This window comes from Muntiacus reevesi, chromosome 14 (genome assembly GCF_963930625.1).
Source record: "Muntiacus reevesi chromosome 14, mMunRee1.1, whole genome shotgun sequence".
NCBI lineage: Eukaryota > Metazoa > Chordata > Mammalia > Artiodactyla > Cervidae > Muntiacus > Muntiacus reevesi.
Window position 1 is genome coordinate 37,113,181 of NC_089262.1, and position 26,020 is coordinate 37,139,200.

A 26,020-nucleotide genomic window follows, 5' to 3' on the forward strand; every position below is an offset into this window, starting at 1 on the left:
TCTTTATAAAACTTATTGCTCTTTAAAAAATTACAGAAGTTGTCTTTGCTCACTAGAGGGCAAAAAAACTAACAAAACTACATGAAGACTCAATTTGTGAAAGTTTTAAATACTCATTGGAAAAAATTCAAACAGTAAACAAAATATATGAAATACAGAGTGAATATTCACCTTTCCCCACTTGCCCTTCCCCATTTTCCCTCTCTAGGGGTAACCCAGATCTTTTGCTATGCATTTTTACAAAAGTTGGTTCATACTATAGTTTTCTACAACTTTTTAAATTTAATAATGTATCAGTAACAGAAGTCATGCCAGTGAAGACTGATACATTTCATTCTTTGTATATCTGCATCCCACTCCATTGTATAAAATTTTGATTTAATTGATTATACTAAGGAGCATTTTGTCATCAATTTTTCTCTATTGCCATTAAATATGGAGTAAATATTGCCCATATGTCTTTGTCCTTGGGTAAATGTTACTCTAGGATAGTCCCAGAAGCAGAATTGATGGTTCAAAGTGTTTGCAGAATTTAAAATTTTATATATGTAGCCAAATGCCTTTTGAAAATGTTACTAATCATATATAACCATCATTATATGGGAACGCCCCTTTTCTAATGCATTTGTCATCCTAGATGTTATCAATCTTTTATTAATTTAATCTTTATTTAGCCAGTTCAGTCACTCAGTCATGTCCGACTCTTTGCGACCCCATGAATCGCAGTACGCCAGGCCTCCCTGTCTATCACCAACTCCTGGAGTTTACTCAAACTCATGCCCATCAAGTCAGTGATGCCATCCAGCCATCTCATCCTCTGTCATCCCCTTCTCCTCCTGCCCCCAATCCCTCCCAGCATCAGGGTCTTTTCCAATGAGTCAATTCTTCGCATGAGGTGGCCAAAGTATTGGAGTTTCAGCTTCAGCATCAGTCCTTCCAATGAACACCCAGGACTGATCTCCTTTAGGATGGACTGGTTGGATCTCCTTGAAGTCCAAGGAGTCTCAAGAGTCTTCTCCAACACCATAGCTCAAAAGCATCAATTTTTCGGCACTCAGCTTTCTTCACAGTCCAACTCTCACATCCATACATGACCACTGGAAAAACCAAGAACTGGGGTATAATTGATTTTCAATGCTATGTTAATTTTAGATATACAGCAAAGTGGTATATATATATATATATATTTAGTATATATATATATCTCCACTCCTTTTCAGATTCTTTTCCCATATAAGTTATTATAGAATATTGAGTTCCCTGTGTTATATAGTAGGTTCTAGTTGATTAGCTGTTTTATCAATCTTTCTGATGTGTTAATTCAGCATCTGGAAATCACTGAAAACATTAATACCTTTAGAGATAAATTTCCAAACATGGACATATGTCTAACATTCTAAGGTTGAGAAAGATTTGGGTGCATACTTTATATACCAAAAACTAAGATGTGGAATAAGTGACCACACTAAGGAGATCTATGTATCAGCAGTTAGGAATCCTTTCTCCCATCTGGTGGCCCCCAAATTGATAAGAATTAAAAGAGTGGTGGTGACCCCTAAGTTACTTTCAAAGTTTCAATCTTTTCAACATTTCAAGATTGAGTATAATGAGATGAAAATATCACAGACTTTGAAGTCAGTTAGAACCGAGATCAAAATCTCTACTTTCATTTTGAGTAAGTGAGTGAATGCTCTTTTGGTTTGGTTTCCTGAAATGAAAAGTGGTGGTATTTGGTCTTATCTCAAGGCAGAGTTAACTAAGTGAGGAAATAGTCTTTGATGAACAAGTGGGTAAGTATGACGATGTAAAAATTACATGTCTATTTATAGAAACACTATACCATTTTTAAAAAGTCAAAAGATAAAGAATATGGAATCATTTTAATGTTGCTTTTATTCATATAATTTAACTTGTAAACTTGTGAGTTTACAAGTATATGCCCCTAAAAGCAATTTCTGGGTAAAAGGATACATGCATTTAAAATTTTATCAACATGTCAAATTGTCCTGAAGACAGATTTTACCTATTTACATTCTTAACTGATGTTGAATAAGAATGTCTTTTTCTCCACACCCTGACTGATAATGTATATTACTAATATTTTTTTCAATATGATAGACTAATAAAATTTTTATTGCTTTGATTTACATTTTTAGCACAAATAAACTTGAGCATCTTTTCATATGTTTATAATTATTTTTATTTTTCTGTTAGTTGTCTGTTCTTAATCATCCTTGAAATGCTTATTTTTCTACTGGGCAATTTGTCTATTTTTGAAATCAGTTTTTTAGACTTCTTTACAGGTTAATTAAATTTTTCTCTGTCTTATCTGTTTCATATAAATTTTCATTCTATATTCTTTAGTGTTCACTTTTTTCTATCATGGAAATATGTTATGTTTTAAAGTTAAAATTCTAGAATATATACAAGCATAAATTATATTATGATTATCTATATCTATATATAATGAATTTCTTGTAATCCAAAATATACATGACCCATAATAAAGTCAGTAGGAAATATGAAACACCAAATTTCTGCCCATTGAGTGAATTTCTGCCCATACAAATTTTATTTCACAGTGATCTGCAGTACAATTTTGCATTTATATAAACAGAATAATGAAAATGGAAATACAAATAAACTTATACTTGGCACACAAACTCCTTAAAAATATGAATTCTCAGGGAAAACAGATAAATTAAGCAACTACTTTGTTTTAAAACTGTATAACTACTTAATTCATCTCTGTGAATGTGTAAATAGTTTCTAATAATTTATTGCTCATCTTAAATAAATATTTCAATTTTGACAAGACCATTCTACAAATGAAGACTTAGCCAAAAGAAGGGATTTTGCAATTGGGAATTGCATGCTCAGAAAGATGAATTTGGGGTATAGCAGTGTGAGAAGATAGTGGGGAATTTTATCAGGGATACTTTGATGACCTTGATTTGTGCCACAGAAACTGGGCTGCTGATTCTGCCAGTCCTATTATGACCACTTTCAATAATTTAAAGTTACTAATGTTGTTTATTTCTGCAAACTTATTTCCAAAGAGCACTCGAACAGGGAGAAAACAGGCTCTAAGTTGTGTTTTGATAATTTTCATTTTAGAATCAACACCCATCATGCATCAGGCATACAAATGTGGTTCAAAATGTTTATTAACTCTTTTGTGAGTTATAAACACTTAAGTGAAACAGTTGATGTATTTATGTTATTGTTGAGTTGCTCAGTTGTGTCTGACTCTTTGCAAACCCATGGACTGTAGCCCACCAGGCTCCTCTGTCCATGGGATTCTCCAGGCAAGAACACTGGAGTGGGTCGCCTTTCCCTTCTCCAGGGGATCTTTCTGACCCAGAGATCAAACCTGGGTCTCCTGCACTAAGGTGGATTCTTGACCATCTGAGCCACTGGAGAGCCCATAATTCTCCAGAAGGCACCTCACTTCCTTTTTTAGAAGAAGGGGGCTTGTAAAACATTAAATAGAAAAAAAGGGGGGGGGGATAAATAAAAAAATAGACAATAAGGCATACAGAATAAAAACTGTCTGTTGTTATACATAAAAATTATATAATAAATTGGTGAGAGGATGTACCTCATTTTACATTATACAATGAATGTGCTTCTAGAATGTTGCTTGTGAATCAAATTATTTTAAAGCAAATTACACATTTAATCTGCTAAAGGAGCTTGCCATTCCAGCATTTATCAAGTGCAGAATTTTAGGATCATATGAGCACTCAACTTCTGATACAGATGAAGCTTGTGCTATGCAGATTCAGCTTTTATTCTCCCTGATTTAAAAGAAAACTTTTATAATAGCTGGAAATGGACTATAACCTTTAACTTTGTGAATCAGTATGTTGTACATATGAAACTTAATACTGTAAATCAACTATACCTCAATAATAAAAAAAGAAAACTAGTGTGTAAAAGTATAAAAGTCCTTGTTCTTTCATTCCCCCACTCCATACAACTTTCTAAAATTTTTCATGCCCTGGATAGTATCACCAATTCAACAAACATGAGTGAGCAAACTCTGGGAGTTGCTGATGGATAGGGAAGCCTGGCAAACTGCAGTCCATGGGGTCGCAAAGGGTTGGATGTGACTTAGCAACTGAAAAGAATAACAACAGAGAAAACCATGGTTAATAATTTAATGTAATCTTTCCAAATAATTAAAAAATTAATATTCATATATGTGGGGAAATTTTTAAAGATTTTTCTCTCAGATAGATGTTTGTGGTCTGCTGGTTTAAAAACACAAAATGGTTGGCTGCCGTGGATAACTGGAGAGGATGTGGAGGAGTCTCAAGAATGGACCTGACCCAGAAAAGCTCTGGGTTCCCATTCCACCCTTACATCTACCTTATTGCATGATGTGGTCCAGTTGTTTTGCTTCTCTCAACTGTTTGCTCACGATAGGATAATCACACCTTCTTCATAGGACTGCTGTGAAGAAACATTGACATACTTGCTGTGAATGTGCTTGGAATACTCTATAATGTTAGGGAAACGTATGAGAAACAAATTTTAGGAAACAAACTTAATTTTGACCAACATTGTGATTTATTATTTGTCTACAACAGTTGAGACCTGTTTGACTTAGCTCTCAAAATTTCTTTCATTCAAGACATCATGCGTTCCTCTGGTTAACATGCCTCAGCCTTTACCTTGTTTAGCATGTGCCACAAAGGGCCAATGACCTTGAGGAAAGTGCTGTTACGCTGCAGGCCCTCTCTCTCCTCAATAGTCTTAGCCCTGCCTAAGCATTTTTCCCAGCCAGGAATTCTCCAGCAGTTCCTCCCCTCCCCTTGATCTTTCCTGGCTTCACTGGGTGGATACCAGGTAGTATAGGCAGATCTGTTCCTTTGATACGCAAAGGGATCATCCATATTATTCCTCCTGGGTTTTCATGATACCCTTGGAGAAGTCTGATTAGCAAATTAGATAGTTTATTTAGTAACTGGAAATATTCTGTGTGCCTGATTTCTATAAAGTTGCTATGAAAAACTTTTTCATATCTGCTCAGATTACCTTCTCATTCACATTCCTTTTTTATTTTTATATTTCCTCTTCTTTTAAAAATAAAGAGGATAAATAGAAAGAACCAAGTAATTGAATGTGAAAGCAAAGAAGCGATGGAAATGCCCTGATCATGGTAAGATTGCTAAATTCACTTCTGTGGAGCATAGGCTGAGTGACAATGGAAGTTGGATCAGAGCTGGGGGTCCTACCACATCTCTCAGACTTCAAGACTGCTGCCATTTCCATTATTCCAGAGAACCTAGTTGAAGGTTCATAGCTCTCCTCTATTTTGTGGTGATCATAATGGGATTGAATTTGATAGTGGCAACAGTAATTTATGAAGGATTTTGATGAACTGGAATATAACTAAGGCAGAGGCCTAGGATGGAAAACTCATCAAATGAGAAGTAGTGGAAAGACCTACATGTGTTTGGCCTGGAAGAGAGGTAGGTAACTTATGGTGAGACATGCATAAAGTGTGTCTCATGGAAAAAAACAATCTTAAATTTCTAGTTTTTCCCTGTGTGCTTTAGAGATAGAATCAGGTATAATAATAGATTATCAGATTCTGGCTAAAGTACTTTTAACAATTGGTGCAATCACAGAATAGAACTTGTTTTCCAGTGAGGGAGCTAATGGGTTACACATCAATATAATTATCCAGAGAGAAGCTGGAGGATTGTCTATCAGCTACTTTTTAAAAACAAGCTTTTGCATGTAGTGGCAGGATAGAGAAAATAGTCTCAAAATATTTAAAACATTTTTTAAAATTTTTACACTTAAATCATTTAAAGGGGAGCATTCATTCATGAGTCTCTGTAGAGACCTGTCTTGTCTGGTTCCTTTCTACCTGCTAGCTGCACATGGATGGCATTGCCCAGGCCCTGAGCTTTCCCTGGGGTGACTCTGACTCCACCAGACAGAGTTAAGGCGATCATATTCCTTTTAATTTTTAAGAGCTCTGAATTGAAATACCTACTCTTTGGGAGTCATAAAATAAATGGTGAACATGCTCTAATACTGGCTCTGGGACCTCCTCATAAATCTTGGCTAAGAATTTCCAGATTAGGAAATAGATTTTCCCCGTTTGGCTTTCAACAGAGGAAAGAAAGGGTAAATTCATTCCTCAGTTGTTTTCTTCCCTTCCTGATTCCCCTGCCACCCTCTCAACCAATGCAATTGGGAGTGAAGGCTAGGGACAGGGTGGGGAGAGTCAAGTGTGCTCTTGTAGAGTATTCACAACCATCACATGCTCAACTTCATAATATGCTGCTGAGTCCTGGGCAAGGAAGACATTCCCAGCATTTTTCCACCTCAACCTGGCTTTCCTGAACCCCTTGTCCTAGTATAGTTTTCTCTGAGCAGCTCTTCAGTGATTTACCTATTTATTATGTTTATTATTGTTCACTGTCTCCCCCAACTAGAATGCGAGTCCCGTGAAGGCAAGGCCTCTGTGAGCATGTCAGGTACGTTTTGTTCCCTGATGCATCTTAAGTCCCTAGAACAAATCTGGCATGGTGCAGCCTCTCTAGTACTTGTTGAACGAAAGAACCTGGTGGATGGGAATTCAGTGTTAATTTTAAAAAATCCTTTAAAGTAAGTGTGTTTTATCTTTAGAATATTACCAGCAAATATTGCCATGGTTTAAATTCTCCAACAAAACAGGAACAGTAGAATTTGGGAGACAATAGCAGTAACCCAGGCAGAAAAGATGATGGTGGTTCAGACCAGGTGCTAGGCATAGAGGGCTCAAGGAGAGACCCAATTCTGAACATGGAGTATGACAAAATGTGGAGGGTGGCAGTCTGGAGCTCTGTATAAAGATCTAGGTTTGAGATACAAATTTGGAAGCTCTGTATTTTCATTCAGCTTGATTAAATATTTATTGGGCATCCTACCATTTGCTGGGCACCCACCTAGACATTTTAGATACAAATTGTAAGAATATATAGTACTTCCCTCAGAGGCCTCATAACTAATGTGAACAGTAAATATATTAATAAAAACTGAAATATTTAACAAAAGTAGTTATAAAGACCCATGAGGACACAGATACAGGGAGAGTTAATTAATTCCACCTTTGGGAAAAGTTAAGCATGAAACAATTGAGTTGGAATTTGAAGGTTAAGGAGAATCTTCATATCTGGTCAAAGTAGAATATTCCAGGCAGACAGGAAGGCTTGGAAAGTACAACTTCATGTTTCATAAGTTAAAGGTACTCTGTAATGCCTTCAGTTCAGTTCAGTTCAGTCGCTCAGTTGTGTCCAACTCTTTGCAACCCCATGAATCACAGTACACCAGGCCTCCCTGTCCATCACCAACTCCTGGAGTTTATTCAAACTCATGTCCATTGAGTTGGTGATGCCATCCAGCCATCTCGTCCTCTGTCATCCCCTTCTCCTCCTGCCCCCAATCCCTCTCAGCATCAGTGTCTTTTCCAATGAGTCAATTCTTTGCATGAGGTGGCCAAAGTACTGGAGTTTCAGCTTCAGCAACAGTCCTTCCAATGAACACCCAGGACTGATCTCCTTTAGGATGGACTGATTGGATCGCCTTGCAGTCCAAGAGACCCTCAAGAGTCTTCTCCAACACCATAGTTCAAAAGCATCAATTTTTCGGCACTCAGCTTTCCTCACAGTCCAACTCTCACATCCATACATGACCACTGGAAAAACCATAGCCTTGACCAGATGGACCTTTGTTGGCAAAGTAATGTCTCTGCTTTTTAATATGCTGTCTAGGTTGGTCATAACTTTCTTTCCAAGGAGTATAATTTCATGGCTGCAGTCACCATCTGCAGTGATTTGGGAGCCCAAAAAAATAAAGTCTGCCACTGTTTCCACTGTCTCCCCATCTATTTGCCATGAAGTGATGGGACCAGATGTCATGATCTTGGTTTTATGAATGTTGAGCTTTAAGCCAACGTTTCACTCTCCTCTTTCACTTTCATCAAGAGGCTTTTTAGTTCCTCTTCACTTTTTGCCAGAAGGGTGGTGTCATCTGCATACCTGAGGTTATTGATATTTCTCCTGGCAATCTTGATTCCAGCTTGTGCTTCTTCCAGCCCAGCGTTTCTCATGATGTACTCTGCATATAAGTTAAATAATCAGGGTGACAATATACAGCCTTGACGTACTCCTTCTCCTATTTGGAACCAGTCTGTTGTTCCATGTCCAGTTCTAACGGTTGGTTCCTGACCTGCATACAGGTTTCTCAAGAGGCAGGTCAGGTGGTCTGGTATTCCCATCTCTTTCAGAATTTTCCACAGTTTATTGTGATCCATACAGTTGAAGGCTTTGGTGTAGTCAATAAAGCAGAAATAGATGTTTTTCTGGAACTCTCTTGCTTTTTCTGTCATGTCTTAACTTGTAGTAAATGAGTTAATGCCATACCTGATATATTTCCCCTCATAATCTAGAAAATATAAAGAGGCAAATACTATGATAGACCTAATATGATCATATATGAGATGATCTGATATATTTTATGTCTGGTTCCATAACTTTTTATATTAACCAATGTTTTTAGTACATGATGACCTGTCTCTCAAAGATGGAGCAGTCAGTTCCCCTGCCTCACAGAATAAAGGCTCCAGATGAATCCAGAAGAAGAAAGAAGGTAATCTTTCTTTGTTAAGCATGGCCCTGAAATGATCTCAGGGCCCAAACACCAGAACTTAGAATAAATTTTGTGGGTCTATCTGGCACCTGCTAAACTAGATCAAGTTTGGACTTGAAGGGGAGAAGCAGGAGCAAGGATAAGAAGGCACAGAGGTGATATAAAGAGAGAATTTGGCCATGCCAGAGTCTGAAGTGCCAGCTTGGAAGGTCATCTCAGAAGGAGTGGAGTCAGCATTCTAGGACTGCCTGATTTCCACTCCCGTCAGTACTGCCCTTTCAGCCAACCTGGCGGCAGCAGTGACCACCCAGCAGGTGTTCTGCCTGCCTGTGCCAGAATCTCTACGTTGTCAACTCCCCCTTTACAAGCCCCAGACACTGATAAGCACTCCTACTGCTCTAGGAGTGTGTAACCCCAGAAGTCAAAGGATTAGGGGTGGTTCTGAGGGAAAGGACATGAATTTGAGCAAACTCTGGGAGACAGTGAAGGACAGGGAAGCCAGGCGTGCTGCAGTCCATGGGGTCGCAGAGTCAGACACAACGGGGCAACTGAGGGAAAGGAAGCCTCATTAGACTTGAGTCTAATGATAGAGGGGATAGAGCTGGGGCAGGACCAGTTCAAGATCCACACTCACCTGGCTCAGGATGGGACAGTGTGATCCACACTCTGTCTAGCATCTTCCCCCTCCTTTCCTGTTGGGTGTCTTTGCCTTGAACAGTTGGGTTGCTGAGCCACAGCTGAGCACCAGAAAGGACTTCAAGGAACAGAGTTTTCCACTTCTTTGATTCCTTTAAAAACAGGGGTATGTGACGTGACATCTGCTGCCCCCAAGTCTTTGGTCCTGTGTTTCTCCTTCCATTTTTGCCCCCCCCCTACCCTCTGGACTGCGCCCCCCACCCCCACCATGTTCTATTTTCCATGCCCTGGGGATTTTTGTTTTATTCTAGTGCTAAGAAGCTTGGTTTCTTTAAGTTGTTGTTTAAAATTTTATCTCTGGGTATAATATATATATGTATTTTACAGGATTCTGAGATATATACACACACACACACACACACACACATAATTTAGTAAACCCAAGCTGTTAAATAAATGACATTACAAGTGACTGTCAGTAGTAAAGTAAATAGTAAAAAGATAGCATGACTCGCTGGTCTGTCAGATCTCAGACAACCTGGAACTGGACTTTTGAACTTTCTGCTTAGAAAAGCCTGTGGTGACGAGAGTTTGATGCTTTAACAACATGACAGGCTTATGCAGAACGGTACTGACTTTCTAAAGCACGTTGCCAGCTTCTCACTTTATTTTCCCTGCAGTGGAATGAGGTGGAAAGGCCCGTATTTGACAGAGGTCCTGCGCAGGACATTTAAATGCCACGTTCCCCAGGTTACACACAAGGACAATCGGGGGGCTGAGGCCTGTGTCTGAATACCCGCCTCCCTGTGCCCCAGGGTCTGGACGTGCTCCTATTCTAACATGCCTTGTGTCCGTGGTAAATTACTTCATCTCTCCTGCCTGTTTTCTAACCTCTAAAATGAGGTTCTTCCTACTTTTAACTATCTTTTCACCATGCCCCAGCAAGTAGGAGTTTGCAAATTGGTTGCAGGTGGAAAGAAGCAGCGTTGGGTTTGCTAATTACGCTTTTCAAACGGTCTAGTCCGTTTCCTCTTCGTTTCCAGCCGAGAGCTAATGTAAGCGTTCCTCTGAATTTGTTGACTGCACTTAGGCTCTTTTAGGTCCTTCCTCCTTTTTGGGAACGGGGTGGGCGGAGAGGAAGGAAGGGTCCTGCAACTCCCAATATTTTCCTCTAGGAGGAGCCGCGCAGCCCAGATGACAGTGACACGCACCAACTCCCAGCTCCTCGCCGGGGAACGCTTCATCCCAGCTCCGCGGAATGCTCGGCCGGGACGGCGTTCTGCGCCTCCGCAGCGGGTCTCGAACCGGCCGCCCTCAGCTCCCGCGCCCCCTCGCCGCGGCCGCCCGGCTCCCGGGGGCGGCGGGCCGGGCCCGGAGTGACCCCTGGTGAACGGCGGCCGCCGGTTCCCACCCCTCCCCTCCCAGCCTCCCTTCCCGGCTCACCCCGCCCCCTCCCCCTCCCCGAGCCTGACAGCCCGCGAGCCGCCGAGCGGGGCGCAGCCATGGGAAGAGGAGGCGGTCTGGGGAGCAGCGGCGGCGGCGGCGGCAGCGGAGGCTGCTGCAGCGGCGGCGGCGGCGGCGGCGGCTGCTGAGCCGAGGCGGCGGCGGGGACCCGGGGGGCCGCAGGGCCCCGCGCCCTCGGCCCCAGGGCGGACGCGAACCGCGGTCTCTCTCCGGAGGCGAGGCTCGGAGGTATTGGAAGGGAGCTCCGGGATCCGGCTGTTACTTTTCCACTGTTGTGTCGGGGGGGCTGGGAGTGGAGCCTGGGACGCCAGTTGTTTATGAAAAGTGGGGAATCTGTCTTACGTATTTACACTGATAATTTTTGTCCTGGTGACTCGGGGGTTGGCGGTGCGCCCCTCCTCCTTGCCAAGAAGTTGTTTTCAGCTGGTGGGTAGTTGTAACCCGATCCACGCTCAGGACGTGTGGATGTGTGTGTGTCTGTGTAAGTTAGTGGGGGGCATCAGGGAGTTAGGGGTGACAGGCGAACCATCCCGCGCTGGCGATTGCTCCCACCCGTGTTTGCGGTGCCTGGAGGGGCTTCCTCCGAATTCAGTTTTGTTCAAGTCTTAGAAGTTGAGCGAGTGTTTCTGTTTGACATCATCAGTCAGCCGGCCTGGGGCAGGAACTGCAGAGGCTCGGCTGCCGAACGAGGAGAGGTCCCGGGCTGCGCGGGGAGAGGGCGAGGGAGAGGAGGTTGTCCGGCTGTGCGCCTCTACCCCTCGCGCTCCCCCCAAAGCGCACCACCCTTTGTGCGTTCGTGCAGGCTGCAGCCTGGCCGTTGGCACCGGCGGAGCTGGGGCTGGAGTCGCGGCCAGCAGTCCGCACGAGCTGGGGTGGGTGGAGATCGTGGCGAGCCGAGCTCCTCCAGTCCTGGACACACTTGCGGTTATGAAATCGACCACGCTCAAAGTTTTGACAGAACTGCCCGAGGCAGGAGAGCCGCGGGTGAGTGGGATAGTGTCGGATCTGGGGTGAAGAGTGTGGCGGTGCTCAGTGGGAGGGTGCTGAGCAGAGTCACCGACTTGCGGGTGCACAGGGAAGTCTATTTTGGGGTGAGTGCTTTATGTATAACCCGGAGCAGGGGGGTACGCCTGTTGGGGCCGCGCTGCGGGAGTCGGTGGCCGGGTGCGGGGTCTGAGTGCTGAATGGGTGTGTACGTGCGCGCTGTGTGTGTGCGCCCATGTGTGCTCCTGGGGGTGGGGGGCGTGTCGGAGCCTGAGCCAGTAGGGTGTGCGGGGGACTTGGGGGAGGAGGTCGGAGAGGTGCGGCCCGCCTGTTTGTACAGCCAGAAGACCTTGGAAGGGACAGGGAAAGGTAACGGGAAGCCAGGGGGTTGGGAAGTCGCAGGAGTTGCTGAACGGGATTTAAGTACCACAGACTTAAAAAAAATACTAATCCCTTTGCCATCGAAGGGCTGGCGGTAGAGGTTTCTGGAGCTCTCAGGAGACCTGCACAGGAGGACCGAGGGTCTAGGAGATGTGTGAATGTGTGGGTTCAGAAGCCCGGAGAGGCGGGCGCAGTTTGGATCGGTGGATCTGAGATTCCCAGGGTGCTGTAGTCAGTCTCTGGGGGGTTTGCATTCCCTAGTGTGTGTGCCTGGGAAGGTACTCACTTTTCCTCACCGTGGCAGTTCTGTGCCCTGAGCAGTTGTTGTCATCTTGGAAGTCCTCTTCTCTGGGGATGCCAGGGTGTACAGACTTTGCAAGTACTAGTATTGAAACATTTCTAGAAATTAGAATGCTGGATAGAAACGAAATAAAATTTAGTGGACGAGAGTTGTTGGTTCCATCTTTTCTGTGATTGAGGATTGTTTCCTTATGAGAAAAGCAAAGCTCAGTGTTGCCAGATTAGATTTCAAGGAGTCTGGGTCATTGATGGTTTCCCTTCAGATGGACTTTAGATGGAGCTGGAAGGATGTGTTTTAAGCCAGAGACCATTGGAAAACTTCATTTGTGGCTTAAGTATGTCCCATCTTTCATCTTCTTCCTCCCTCTTGTAAACTTCTTGCTTCTAATGAGTCTAAGGAGAGTTGGTGAGTCGACATTCAGCTTTTCTTTTGGAGTAAATATTATCACAGTGAAATTGTAGTTTAAATCTCCTGAATAGCATGGAAAACCAGTACTTCATGGGCAGAGGTGTGAAATGAAAATCTATAAATGCATTGACAAAGTGACAATACCAGTGCTTTTTTTTTTCCCCCCAAACTGAGCCTAACTTTGCCTGGTAAATATTTGTTCTAGGCAGAGTTTGGGGCTATGCTTTTGATTGTTAGTTTTTAAAACAACAGACTCCACATCATAAGCTTTTAAAATGGATTCTATTATTAGACACCTTCTCTGTGCTATCTCTGGTGCATGTGTTAACAGATGTTTATAGTGCTTAGTAACCTATGGAATTGTCATATTGAGTATCTTGTTAGTTCAAGACATAATGTTTATAGCATAATGTAATAAATGAACCCTCGTTGCAGTCTGCTTCTGCCAAGCACATGAAGCACCCCAACATGGAAACAAATCTTAAAGTTGGTCCAACTTGGCAAACCTTTTTGGCCATCTGCTCATAAGCGTTGTTAATATAAAGATAGATCTGAGTGATAGACTGAGAATAAGGCACAGCATAATAGTTAGCTTAGAAAACAGGCATGGGTTGTATTTTTTAAATCTACTAACCTTAAGCTTCTGGTCATTCCACTGGTAAACTGCCGGAGTTTTGGTTTACTTTCAGAGAATACATTTTTTTAAAGTATGTCAATAATGAAAATAATTTATATTTTGTGTGTGTTCACATATGTCCATACAAATCACCTCTTTTTCTTTTTAAAAAAGAAAACCCTATAAACTGTGGTAGTGACTTAAATAATATGAGTATTCAAATCACCTAATCACTTTCTGAATCTTGAGTTGGTAAGAATCAAAGTGTTCTAAGGCTAGCGTCATACCTTTGCTAGCTGGGTAAACAAGGCAATACAGGATGTCTTTTTGGTAAAGTGATATTTTTTTAAACCTGGGACAGTATAAAGTAAAGAATACTCAATAACATGGTTGATTAGTATGATCACTGACTTTAGGGGTAGCGCCTTACCAGGGGCAAGAACCACCACTTCAGAGCCATCCCTATTAGTGGGCCAGCTGAGCTCTTCTTGGAAATAATCAGATGAAAATCTTGCTTCCTCACTAGCCTGTCTCTTCTAGGAGAGATTCATGACTAGAAAGTTCTGCCTGTACTGAATTAACATTTTCGTCTGCTTACTGGCCTAAACTGGAACCACATGCAGTGAATCTAACTCCCATCCCTTTAAGTGCTGTATGGAGAACAAACAGAATTCTCCTTCTTCCTGAATTCTTTTTCACCTGTTCTCAGAGCTAGTCCTCGCCCACTGTGGAGTGCCACCCATTTCTGCCCTGACCAATATGCCCTTGAGTCCACATTCTCATTATCTTTCCTAATGTTTATCATCCAAAACAGAGATGTGAAATCCCGGGTCGTGGATATTCTACATCTATTAAGTCAGTTTAATATTCATGAGCTCTTTTAGCCATTTCATTACACTGTTTACTAATTTCAAACCTGTAAACAACTCACTTCTTTTCAGATTATTAATCATCCATACTCAAAACATTATGATATAATAGTTTGAAGACTTTTTTCATGCCTGAACTTCCAGTGAGTCTGTGGAAAATGTAATACTGTGTAGGTGAATAGAATTCTACATGCAGTGAAGACAGCTCTCTCATTTCTTACTATCAAGGAATAACAAGCCCTGAATAGCAGATGTAGAATATTCTGAAAATGAGCAAATTGCAGCTGCGTGTTACAGATAGATAGAGATGACATTGTGAGATATTCTTTTCACAAGTGTGAGTCAGAACTCGCAGTCAGCATTTATTGAAGACTTGTTCTGTCCAAGTCCTAGACACTATGCTATCTGGCCCTAAATGAAGTGAAAGTACGTCACACAGAGACACTTCCTCAGGCAACTGGGGTTGAAGATGTACATGTAGGACATGAACTGAGTCAACAACCTTGTTTTCCTCTGGAGAGAAATGCTTGCCGACACCACAGGGAAGTCTGGAGCAGTTCTATCTCAGTACTCAAGGAGCTCCCTGACAGTACTCAGGTAAGCTCCTCACTTACCAAGTCCTCACCTTGGAGAGAGGAAGCAAAGCTGGTTCATACACGGTAGAGGGCGTGGTGCAAAGGCAAGAGCTTTGGGACCCATCCGAGCCCAGCTTAAGTCTGAACTTTACCACCAACATGCACATTAACTCCACTGAGAATGACTTTTCTCCTCTGTGAATATTTTGTGCCTACTGCCAGTATTTTCTCCTCTGTGAGTATTTTGTGCCAGGATGGAGGTGTTTCCACTTGTAGCATTTATAACCTGGACTCAGTATTAGACACCTATCTGTTATGATTGATTTCTCTTTTGTGTATCCGGCTGAGGCTTCCCGACTAAATTATGAGTTTCCTCTGGCACCAGCTGAGAATCTACCACAGCCGAGACTCTTCTGTCTTCCTGCAGAAAGTGTTTATGATGATGATGACAGCGTTGTTTATATCAGCAAGTCTGGATGTGAAAGAAATGACCATTTCTTCTTGGCAAAGAGAGAAAACTAACCTGTGATAAAGACTGACACCTGGGCCTATCAGAAGATCCTACTTGTGCAGAGACTTCAGTCAGGACAAGGGGCCAATGCGAGTCTTGTGCTCTTAGATGCAATTTTCCATGCTGTTCCCTTCATGTTTGTGTGTGTTTGCATTAAGAGTCCTCACCCATCAATCACCTTTGCATTAAGGTCTCCATCCATATTACATTTTCTTCCTTGCTTTATTCTTTTCTCATTTAAAGGGAGGAAATAATCAATGATAAAGTGCAGTTTTTAAAGTTCAAGTATCTATTTCATTGTAATGACCTATATGGAAAAAGAAGCTGAAAAAATATATATACATATATACATAAACTGCTTTGGTGTACACTTGAAACTAATACAATGTTGTAAATCATTAATATATTTATTAATATATTATACTATATGTTAAAAATTTTTTTTTAATCTATTTCACTACTCCCTCCTATTCATCCTCCTCCCTCAAGTATAGCAGATCTACTGATAAGTACTTGAATATATAATTTCTAAACCAAAGTTCTGCTTTGATATTAGAAACCTGCCAGTTAGGATCACATAATGTGAAATAAAGTAGGTATAAGGAAACCTGGGTCTCCTCTAACCTCTGCTTCTAACAGGCTTTGTAATTTTTGCCGACTACTTAACTTTCTTGAGCTTCATATTTCTCACAAGTTAATAACAAATAAACAACAAAAAGAGAGGAATTATCAAAATGATCTCCTAGGATTTTTTGCAGAGCTACGTTTGTATCCACTAAATTATTGAATTTCTCTCGCAGATCTTTTTGGGCTTTGCTTGAACATCTGTAGGAACACCTATTTCACTCATTTTCAGTCTCGTGGTCTACTCTTTACATATCTGTCTTCCTTGCTAGGCTGTGGGCTTCTCAAGAGCACAAAATAAATGTGATTCTTTTTTTTTTATTGTTTCTCTTGCTGAATGCTGTAGACACAGCCGTGTGGAAAGAGTGTTAATTGACTTAATGTGGGCTACCTTGGACAGTCGAGCTATCATTTATATCATTTATTTAACAGTGTGCAAGAATTTTGGATATAAGCATCAAGAAATACTGTTTAATGATTCTCTTCCCTTACCATTAATTTTTAAAAATCAATTATGTAAAACAGATAAAAATGAAATCACAACCATGCTTCCAGCTCCCATTTCTAAACAATACTGGCTCATCACAGTCTAATGCAGGAGGTCTTCCTGAAGTAGTTTCTTTTCTTTTCTTGTTGTTTTTTCTTTGAGCTAAACAAATTTCCATGAAGAGTACCAGACTCTTAAAAGAAGGATGGCAGAGAGGGTCATTGCTTAGTCTCAACTTCCTTGTTGGTGTTTCTCACTACCTTTTAATATAGGCAAACGAACCCTTAGGTCAGATCCCCATTTCACTGAATAGTGATTCATAGGAAGGCGATGATTTTGTCAAATTGTTGGGCCGTGTGTTTTTAATTAGCCTCTCAACTTACCTTCAAATACTCCATTCCCAAGTCAGTAGATAATTTCTTCTACAGAGTCCTTAAAACTTCCAGATGTGTTTGCTGCTCTGATTAGGGCTTGCATCTTTTGTTATTGACTAGACTTCAGTCAGTTTTCTTTAGAAGAATGTCATTATAACCCCAATGAAATAGACTTCTTAGATTGTGAATTTGTTTAAACATAAACAAGTCTATCCCCAGCTGGCTGGGCTTCTAAGTGGAAAATGTATCCTAAAGAAAATGTTCACTTCATGGAGATTTGGCACCAGTGGTAGAAAGTACCCCATAAATCCCTCAGTCAGCACTAGAACCAAAAGGGCTTGCAAATTGAACAGGTGCTTTGATATATTGGTCTATGGTGGACAGCCTGCTATGCTAGACATTTGCTATAATAACTCCTTGATCGTATCCTCAGTTGTTTACAAAATAAAACATTTAAAGTAACATATAATTAAAAACCTTAAGAGAGGCATCCCTCTCTGTTCCTTTAGTATAGGGCTTCCCTGGTAGCTCAGATGGTAAAGAATCTGCCTGCAGTGCTGGAGACCCAGGTTCAACCCCTGGGTTAGGAAGATCTCCTGGAGAAGGGAAGGACAACCACCTCCAGTATTCTTACCTGGAGAAACCCATGGATAGAGGGACCTGGCAGATTACAGTCTATGGGCTCACAAAGAGTCAAAAACAAATGAGTGAGTAACATTTATTAGTATATTAGACATATGATAAAGTCATTGGTGCACAGAAAAACTCATTTTTTTCTTCTTACTTAAAAGTATCCTTTATCATAGTAAGCATCACGTTATATCCACCTTTAAAAAAAAATCTTTGAGTGGTCATATCAAAAGTAGAGTGAGATCATTACAAAACAGAGTCTTACAAAGTTTTCTTCTCATGTTCGTTAAACTAGAACGTGCTACTGTGATGCAGAAATACCTCATCTCAAGTTTGAGGAGAGCTGATAAGTCCTCAGTTGACTTCCAATTATGATTGCTATCAGTCAGATGTCAGCTTTGTCCTTGGTCAGGATGATGGCATATGATCCCACTTCAACCTATCAGTGGCTTCTTTGGACATTCTCAAGCTATGTTGTTGTTACCCAGGAAAAACCTCAATTTGATAAAGCTAAGTAAAGAAGAGTCAGGAAAAGCATAGGTGAATGAGAAATTGTGAAGATTCCTGAAGACAAACCCTCTACAATGGTTTCTTCCCATAAGCGGAGAAGATACCAGGATCCCTGCCAAGATGATGATGACAGAAGGAAAGACACCAATTTTATACCAAACAAGTCAGAAAGACTAAAGAAAGAGCAACAGAGTGAAGAGGAAGGATTTCTTTTTATCAGCCGTCAGTGCAACACCATATTTTCAATAGGGACATGTGCAAAACAATCTTTGTTTGTCATAGAATAAACATTTAATACTGATATGTTACTAATGATATTGTTGTTTTTGTTCAGTCACTAAGTCATGTCTGACTTTTTGCGACCCCATGGGCTGCAGTACCAGGCTTCCCTGTCCTTTACTATCTCCCAGAGTTTGCTCAAACTCATATCAGTTGGTCGGTGATGCCATCCAACCATCTCATCCTATGTCATCCCCTTCTCCTCCTGCCTTCAATCTTTCCCAGCTATCAGGGTGAGTCAGGTCTTTCCATCAGGTGGCCAAAGTATTGGAGCTTCAGCTTCAGCATCAGTTCTTCCAATGAATATTCAGGTTTAATTTCCTTGCCGTCCAAGGGACTCTTAAGAGTCTTCTCCAGCACCACAATTTGAAAGGATCAGTTCTTTGGTGCTCAGCCTTCTTTTTGGTCTAACTCTCATATCCATACATGCCTACTGGAAAAACTATAGTTTTGACTATATGGACCTTTGTTGGCAAAGTGATGTCTCTGCTTTTGAATATGCTGTCTAAGTTTCTCATAGCTTTCCTTCTGAGGAGTGAGTGTCTTTTAATTTCATGACTGCAGTCACTGTCCCTAGTGATCCTGGAGCCCAAGGAAAAAAAATCTATCATTCTTTTCACTTTCTCCCACCTATTTGCCATGAAGTGATGAGACTGGATGCCGTGATCTTAGTTTTTTTAATTTGAGTTTTAAGCCAGCTTTTTTGTTCTTCTCTCTCACCCTCCTCAAGAGGCTCTTTAGTTCATTTTCACTTTCTGCCATTAGAGTGGTATCATCTGCATATCTGAAGTTGTTGATATGTCTCCCAGCAACCTTGATTCTAGCTTGTGATTAATCCAGCCTGGCATTTCATATGATGTACTCTGCATAGAAGTTAAATTAGAAAGGTGACAATATACAGTCTTTCCCAATTTGAACCAGTTTGCTCCATGTCTGTTTCTAACTGTTGCTTGACCTGCATGCAGGTTTCTCAGGAAAGAGGTAAGGTATGCTGGTGTTTCCACAATCAAAGGCTTTGGCGTAGTCAGTGATACAGAAGTAGATATTTTTCTGGAATCCCGTGTTTTTTCTATGATTGAATGAATGTTGGCAATTTGATCTCTGGTTCCTCTGTCTTTTCTAAAGCCAGCTTGTATATCTGAAAGTTCTCAGTTCACATACTGCTGAAGCCTAGCTTGAAGGATTTCGAGCATTACCTCGCTAGCATGTGGAATGAGCGCAATTGTGTGGTAGTTTAAACATTCTTTGGCATTTCCCTTCTTTGGGATTGGAATGAAAACTGACCTTTTCCAGTCCTGTGGCCACTGCTGAGTTTTCCAAATTTGCTAAGATATTCAGTGCAGCACTTTGACTGCATCATCTTTCAGAATTTGAAATAGCTCAACTGGAATTCCATCACTTTGTCTAACTTTGTTTGTACTAAGGCTCGCTTAACTTCACACTCCAGGATGTCTGGCTCTAGGTGAGTGACCACACCATCATTATCTATGTCATTAACACCTTTTTTCAACATCTGTACAGACCTACAAGACCTTCTAGAACTAACACCAAATAAAGAATACCCTTTGCATCCAAGGGGATTGGAATGCAAAAGTAGCCAAGAGACAAGTCTAGGTACACTTAGAGTAACAGGCAAGTTTGGCCTTGGAGTACAAAATGAAGTAGAGCAAAGCCTAAGAGTTTTGTCAAGAGAACACACTGGTCATAGCAAACACTCTCTTCCAACAACACAGGAGATGACTCTGCACATGGACATTGCCAGATGGTCAATACCAAAATCAGACTGATTATATTCTTTGTAGCTGAAGTTGGATAAGTTCTATACAGTAAGCAAAAATAAGACCCAGAGCTGAGTGTAGCTCAGATCATGAGCTCCTTATTTGAAAATTCAGGCTCAAATGAAAGAAAGTAGGGGAAAACCACTAGGCCAATCAGATATGACCTAAATCAAATCCCTTATGATTATACTGTGGAGATAAGGAATATATTTAAGAGATTAGATCTGGTAGACAGAGTGCCTGAAGAACTATGTGGAGGTTCATAATATTATACAATAGGCAGTGACCAAAACCATCCCAAGGGAAAAAAAAATGCAAGAAGGCAAAGTGGTTGTCTTATGAGGCTTTACAAATAGCTGATAAAAGAAGAGAAGTGAAAGGCAAGGGAGAAAGGGAAAGATACACCCAACTGAATGCTGAGTTCCAGAGAATAGCAAGAAGAGATAAGAAGCCCTTCTTAAATGAACAGTGTCAAGAAATAGAGGATAACAGTAGATTGGGAAAGACTAGAGATCTCATCAAGAAAATTGGAGATATCAAGGGAATATTTCATGCAAGGATGGGCACAATAAAAAACAGAAACAGTAAGAACCTAACAGAAGCAGAAGAGATTAAGAAGAATTGGTAAGAATACATAGAAGAACTAACCATGTTAGTATGTAGTAAAACACAGAGAGAAATTGAGGTTGTTGACAAGACCTACATGGAGAGCTGGGGGCAAAGGGATGTGGATAGGATTAGATGATCACTAGACTGTAAGCTGATAATGCAAATTTAGTGTTAATTCGCCTTAGATTAATGATGGCACCCAAATGGGATGACCAGGTTTCCAAAGTGGATCTTGTGCAGGGCCTTGGAAACATTGAAGTAAGGTGGAAACATTTTGAAGTTTTCCATAGGATGCAGTAGAACTGGGAATACTTATCCTGTCTGCCAGCTCTTGGTATACCCTCGTCACAGAGTATGAGATTTTAATTCTCTTTACCTTTGTCCTGTACACTTTAGTGTTCTTATTTATTCTTTCAGTACATATAAGGTATGCAAGAGTTAATTATGTCATCTGAAAAGTACTTTGAAAACTAATTAGGAAAAGATGCTGAATAAATAAGATATTTTATTAGCCTCCAGGATGCAAATTGGCCAAGCTACTGGTATTTTGGGAATCATTGTGAAAAATCAAAGACAGAACATATATTTATTTATTTTATTTTTGTATTAAAATATGTATTTCTATTTGTCTGCATTTTAATATATATTTGATAATAATACTACATAATATATAGTCATTTAAAATTTTTTTCATGATCAATCATGTATTTACCTTATACATTAAAATTACTTGAAGATATATAACACAGGTTGATTGGGAAGAATCATCTTTATACAGATTTCATCTTTATACTTCATAAGTATTATCCAAGTTCTATTTATGTCATTTCCAATTTATTTATTTATTTATTTTTATTATTTTAATTGGAGGCTAATTACAATATTGTGGTGGTTTTTGCCATACATTCACGTGAATCAGCCATGGGTATACATGTGTTCCCTACCCTGACCCTCTCTCCCACCTCCCTCTCCATCCCATCCCTCAGGGTCATCCCGGTGCACCAGCCCTGAGCACCCTGTCTCATACTTCAAAGCTGGACTGGCGATCTATTTCACATGTGATAACATACATGTTTCAGTGCTATTTTCAAAAATCATCACACCTTCACCGTCTCCCACAGAGTCCAACAGTCTGTTCTTTACATCTATGTCTCTTTTGCTGTCTCACATATAGGGTCATCATTACCATCTTTCTAAATTCCATATATAAGCATTAATATACTGTATTGGTATTTTTCTTTCTGGCTTACTTCACTCTGTATAATAGCCTCTAGTTTCATCCACCTCATTAGAACTGATTCAAATGCATTCTTTTTAATGGCTGAGTAATATTCCATGGTGTATATGTACCACAACTTCCTTATCCATTTGTCTGCCAATGGACATCTAGGTTGCTTCCATGTCCTGGCTATTGTAAACGGCGCTGCGATAAACATTGGGGTATATGTGTCTCTTTCAGATCTGGTTTCCTCAGTGTGTATGCCCAGCAGTGGGATTGCTGGGTCATATGGCAGTTCTATTTCCAGCTTTTTAAGGAATCTCCACACTCTTCTCCATAGCGGCTGTACTAGTTTGCATTCCTACCAGCAATGTAAGAGTGTCCCTTTCTCTCCGCACCCTCTCCAGCATTTATTGCTTGTAGACTTTTGGATAGCAGCCATCCTGACTGGCGTGTAATGGTACCTCATTGTGGTTTTGATTTGCATTTCTCTGATAATGAGTGATGTTGAGCACCTTTTCATGTGTTTGTTAGCCATCTGTATGTCTTCTTTGGAGAAATGTCTGTTTAGTTCTTTGGCCCATTTTTTGATTGGGTCACTTATTTTTCTGGAATTGAGCTGCAGGAACTGCTTGTATATTTTTGAGATTAATTCTTTGTCAGTTGCTTTGTTTGCTCTTATTTTCTCCCATTCTGAAGGCTGTCTTTTCACCTTGCTTATAGTTTCCTTCGTTAAGAACACATATTTATTGAGCCATTACCATGTTCCCAGGAATGTTCAGGACACTGGAGAATACAAAAGTAGTATAAGACATGCCCTTTGATTTGAGGACCTAGCAATTAAGCTAGGAAGGCGACACTAATAATGTACGTGGGGTGCCTTTGTACTGACAGGTACACAATTTCACGAAAAATTATATTACAGGATGTAAATGTGACATTTATTTAGAGTGAAGGGAGATCTGTGTTGAGCTAAAGCATTTGAGGTGAGGTGTTATGGACAAAGTGGCTCCAGAGCCAGGGTTTAAAATACAGTGAATTGTTTGGATAGGTAAACATTGTGCATGAGGAGGGTGGGAACTGAGCTCCAGGAGCTGCCGGGGTCATCTGTAACAGGGAGCAGGAGGCGTGTAGCAGGCTGTGGATTGGTTTCCCGCTGGGAGCCCTTCTCATTGCTAATTATGGATCTACAGATGTGCCATATAGACCCCTCCCTTGGGTGGCTGTTGGCACATGGCCATTCTGAACCTAGTCCTTGCCAGACAGTGGTGACGCTTGCAGGTGTCTCTGTAAACTTCTCTTGCATGAACAGTATGCAGATTCAATTTGAAAGCTTCTTTCTTTAGCAATATTCCAAGAAGTCTATTAAAGATGCCCACATTGTGGTTTCCCTTTAAGAATATGATCCTGAATGGACCCTACGATGGTAGAGCTGGCCTGGGATTTCCTCCTGTAGCCCCACTTCCCTGCCACATCCTTGTTCTGACAGTTTTGGGCCTGTAAAGCCATGGCGCTTCCTAGAATCTGAGATCCTTCACCAGTGATTCTCAACCATTCTGCTAAGCAGGGCATAGGGGCATTTGGAAATAAGGTTGTTCAAAGGACTGGAAGGATTTATGAACTTTTAGTGCCTAGAGTCAGGATGCTAAATCTCTGTAATGCCTGAGGCAACCCTACACAAAGGAGAATGCTAGTAGACCCTTGCTGAAAGCTGAATCCAACATCCTCCCTTTATTTATAGATGAGGAAATGGTAGTGACAAGACTTCCCCAGCATTAAACTCCCCAGGGACAGTGCCAGATTTATAGCCCCGTTCCTCTAGCTTTCTTTGAAGGGTTCTTTCTGCTACATCACAGTCCCACTCATAAACATTGACTTTCACTCTGTTTATAGCATGTGGTTTATCTCCATCATTCATGAGTGGGTGGGTTGTGGATTAAGACAAGTGACACTTGACCAGCAGTTCTTTTCCCTGGGAACACACAGGGATTTGCCTGTGAGTCGGGGCTGGTGGATGTCTTCTGCAGCCGCTGCAGAAGCCTAAAGGTAGGTTGGCATTTTGGAAAGGGCACGCAGTAGAGCTCATATTATAGCAAGTGATCATTTGATATTGCCTCCATGAAGTGTAGCTAATCAACTAAAGACTTTTACTCCAGTTGGGATAGCAATAATTATAGTAGCTGATGTGAAATAGGCTCGTGTGTCAGCGTCTATTCCAACTGTGAACATGTGGTGGGCTCATACGATAAACCCTAAAAATCCAATTGATATTATGGCCCAGACCATTCCCATATATCCAAATGGTTCTTTTTTTCCTGAGTAATATGTTACGATATGAGAAATTATACCAAAGCCAGGTAAAATAAAAATATATACTTCAGGATGACCAAAGAATCAGAACAGGTGTTGGTACAGAATAGGGTCTCCACCTCCTGCTGAGTCAAAGAAGGTTGTATTTAAATTTCGGTCTGTTAGTAATATTGTAATTCCGGCCGCTAGTAGGCTTTGGAATCACACAGATCTGGCTTGTCTGAAGAGATTTGAATCTATCTCAGTCATTTACTCCCTTGGAGAAGGGAATGGCAACCCACTCCAGTATTCTTGCCTGGAGAATTTCATGGACAGAGGAGCCTGGTGGGCTCCACTCCATGGGGTCGCAAATGGGGTCACAAAGAGTCGGACATGACTAAGTGACTAACATTTTCACTTTTTCACTGCCATTTACTACCTTTACAACTCTCAGCAAGTTAATGAATCATTCTGAACTTTGTCTGCAAAAGGGAGATAGTGATTCTTACTTGGGAAAGCTGATGCAGTTTAAATGAATCCAAACAATGCCTGGCTCATGTGGATGACCAGCAGCACCATCTTGCTCTAAGAGAGAACCTTAAAATGTTTCCTTCTAAAGGGTCACTTGATACCAATTGCTGCTTTTTTACCCACTTCTGCTTTCTCTGATCAACCCAAGTTGCGGCTTTAGTGAGTTCCTGAAGTGTTTCTTTTGTTTGAATTCTTGAAATTTCCTCCTTCAGAAGAGGCCAGAGATTAGTTTCTTGTGACTTCTCTGTTAATGTGCCTAGACTATTACCATACAACAGAAATGAAAGATGTATCCAGATGATTATCAGTGGCTTGTGAAATTCAACTTTTAAAATCAGTAACATAAGCCATTCCTGTATATGATGTTTGTCAGAGAGATTACTGTCTGTCAGTGTAGGCAAAGTGCTGCTTAGTGAGTTAAGGGACGATTGAAAGTTGGCCAGTTGGGGTGTTGGGACTTGTTGTAAAAAGCTTTTCTGAGGACAGAACAGCCTACACTGATTTGCTGTGACTCGTGAGAACCTAGGGGGATGAGCACAAAAGCCCAAGAGTGTTTCAGTCCTTGACTTTGAAAAATCTTGCAGACTTTGACACTTAAGTGCCCATCTTCTATTACTGGAGCACTTTAAAGTTGCTTCTCTTTGTTAAAGGTTAATTTTCTTAAAAGGTAAAACCATGATAGAAAACAAACAGATGTAAAATAATATAGGTATTGATTAATGAAGAAACTTAAAAAGATGTCATAGTCATTTTAAAGGAGAACCACACAAATGTAGATACAGTGGGGGAATGTTGAAATGAATTTGTAAACTCTGACCTATCCATTGGGAAATAATCAATTACATCCCATGGATACAAGTGATTTGCATTTATTTGGACGAAAACTATTTTTGTGGCTCATTTCTACAAGTTAACTTCTGATTCTACAAAGCTATAAAATAGCATAGGCAAATACAAAGACTCAGACTCCCATAGCATCAGCTAATCCCTGGAGGCTCAGCATTCCATTGAAAGGATATCTTGTAATTTCCTTTCTCATCGCATAGTCCAGAGTTTCTCCTTATGCCTTCATGATTCCACAGGACTTCTGTTCCTGGTAGAACTTGTAATTTGCTGATGAAAACTTGGTGAGGTGGGATTTCTATAACTTTGGGAATTCTTTATCTTTCTTTGACATACATTTTACTTTAAAAAAGCTTTTGATTGTGGGAAGTTTTACATAAACAAAGCAAAGCAAATAGTATTTTGATCCTCAGGTACCCATTACTCAACTTCCAGGGTCATCAATATTTT

General features: G+C 40.9%; 1 protein-coding gene across 5 annotated transcripts in view; it reads left to right on the top strand.

Moving 5' to 3' along the window:
* Positions 1-10,500: 10,500 nt before the first annotated feature.
* GHR (growth hormone receptor) overlaps positions 10,501-26,020 on the top strand; it is a 301,514-nt gene continuing 285,994 nt past the window's right edge. For 3 of the 5 annotated variants that reach the window (XM_065905351.1, XM_065905356.1, XM_065905357.1), the window contains exon 1: positions 10,501-10,980. The gene's annotated coding sequence lies outside the window, so the exon portion shown is untranslated. Of the gene's footprint in view, positions 10,981-11,715; positions 11,737-11,824; positions 11,844-26,020 lie in introns of those variants that run through there. The other 2 variants (XM_065905353.1, XM_065905352.1) reach the window with 2 other exon arrangements.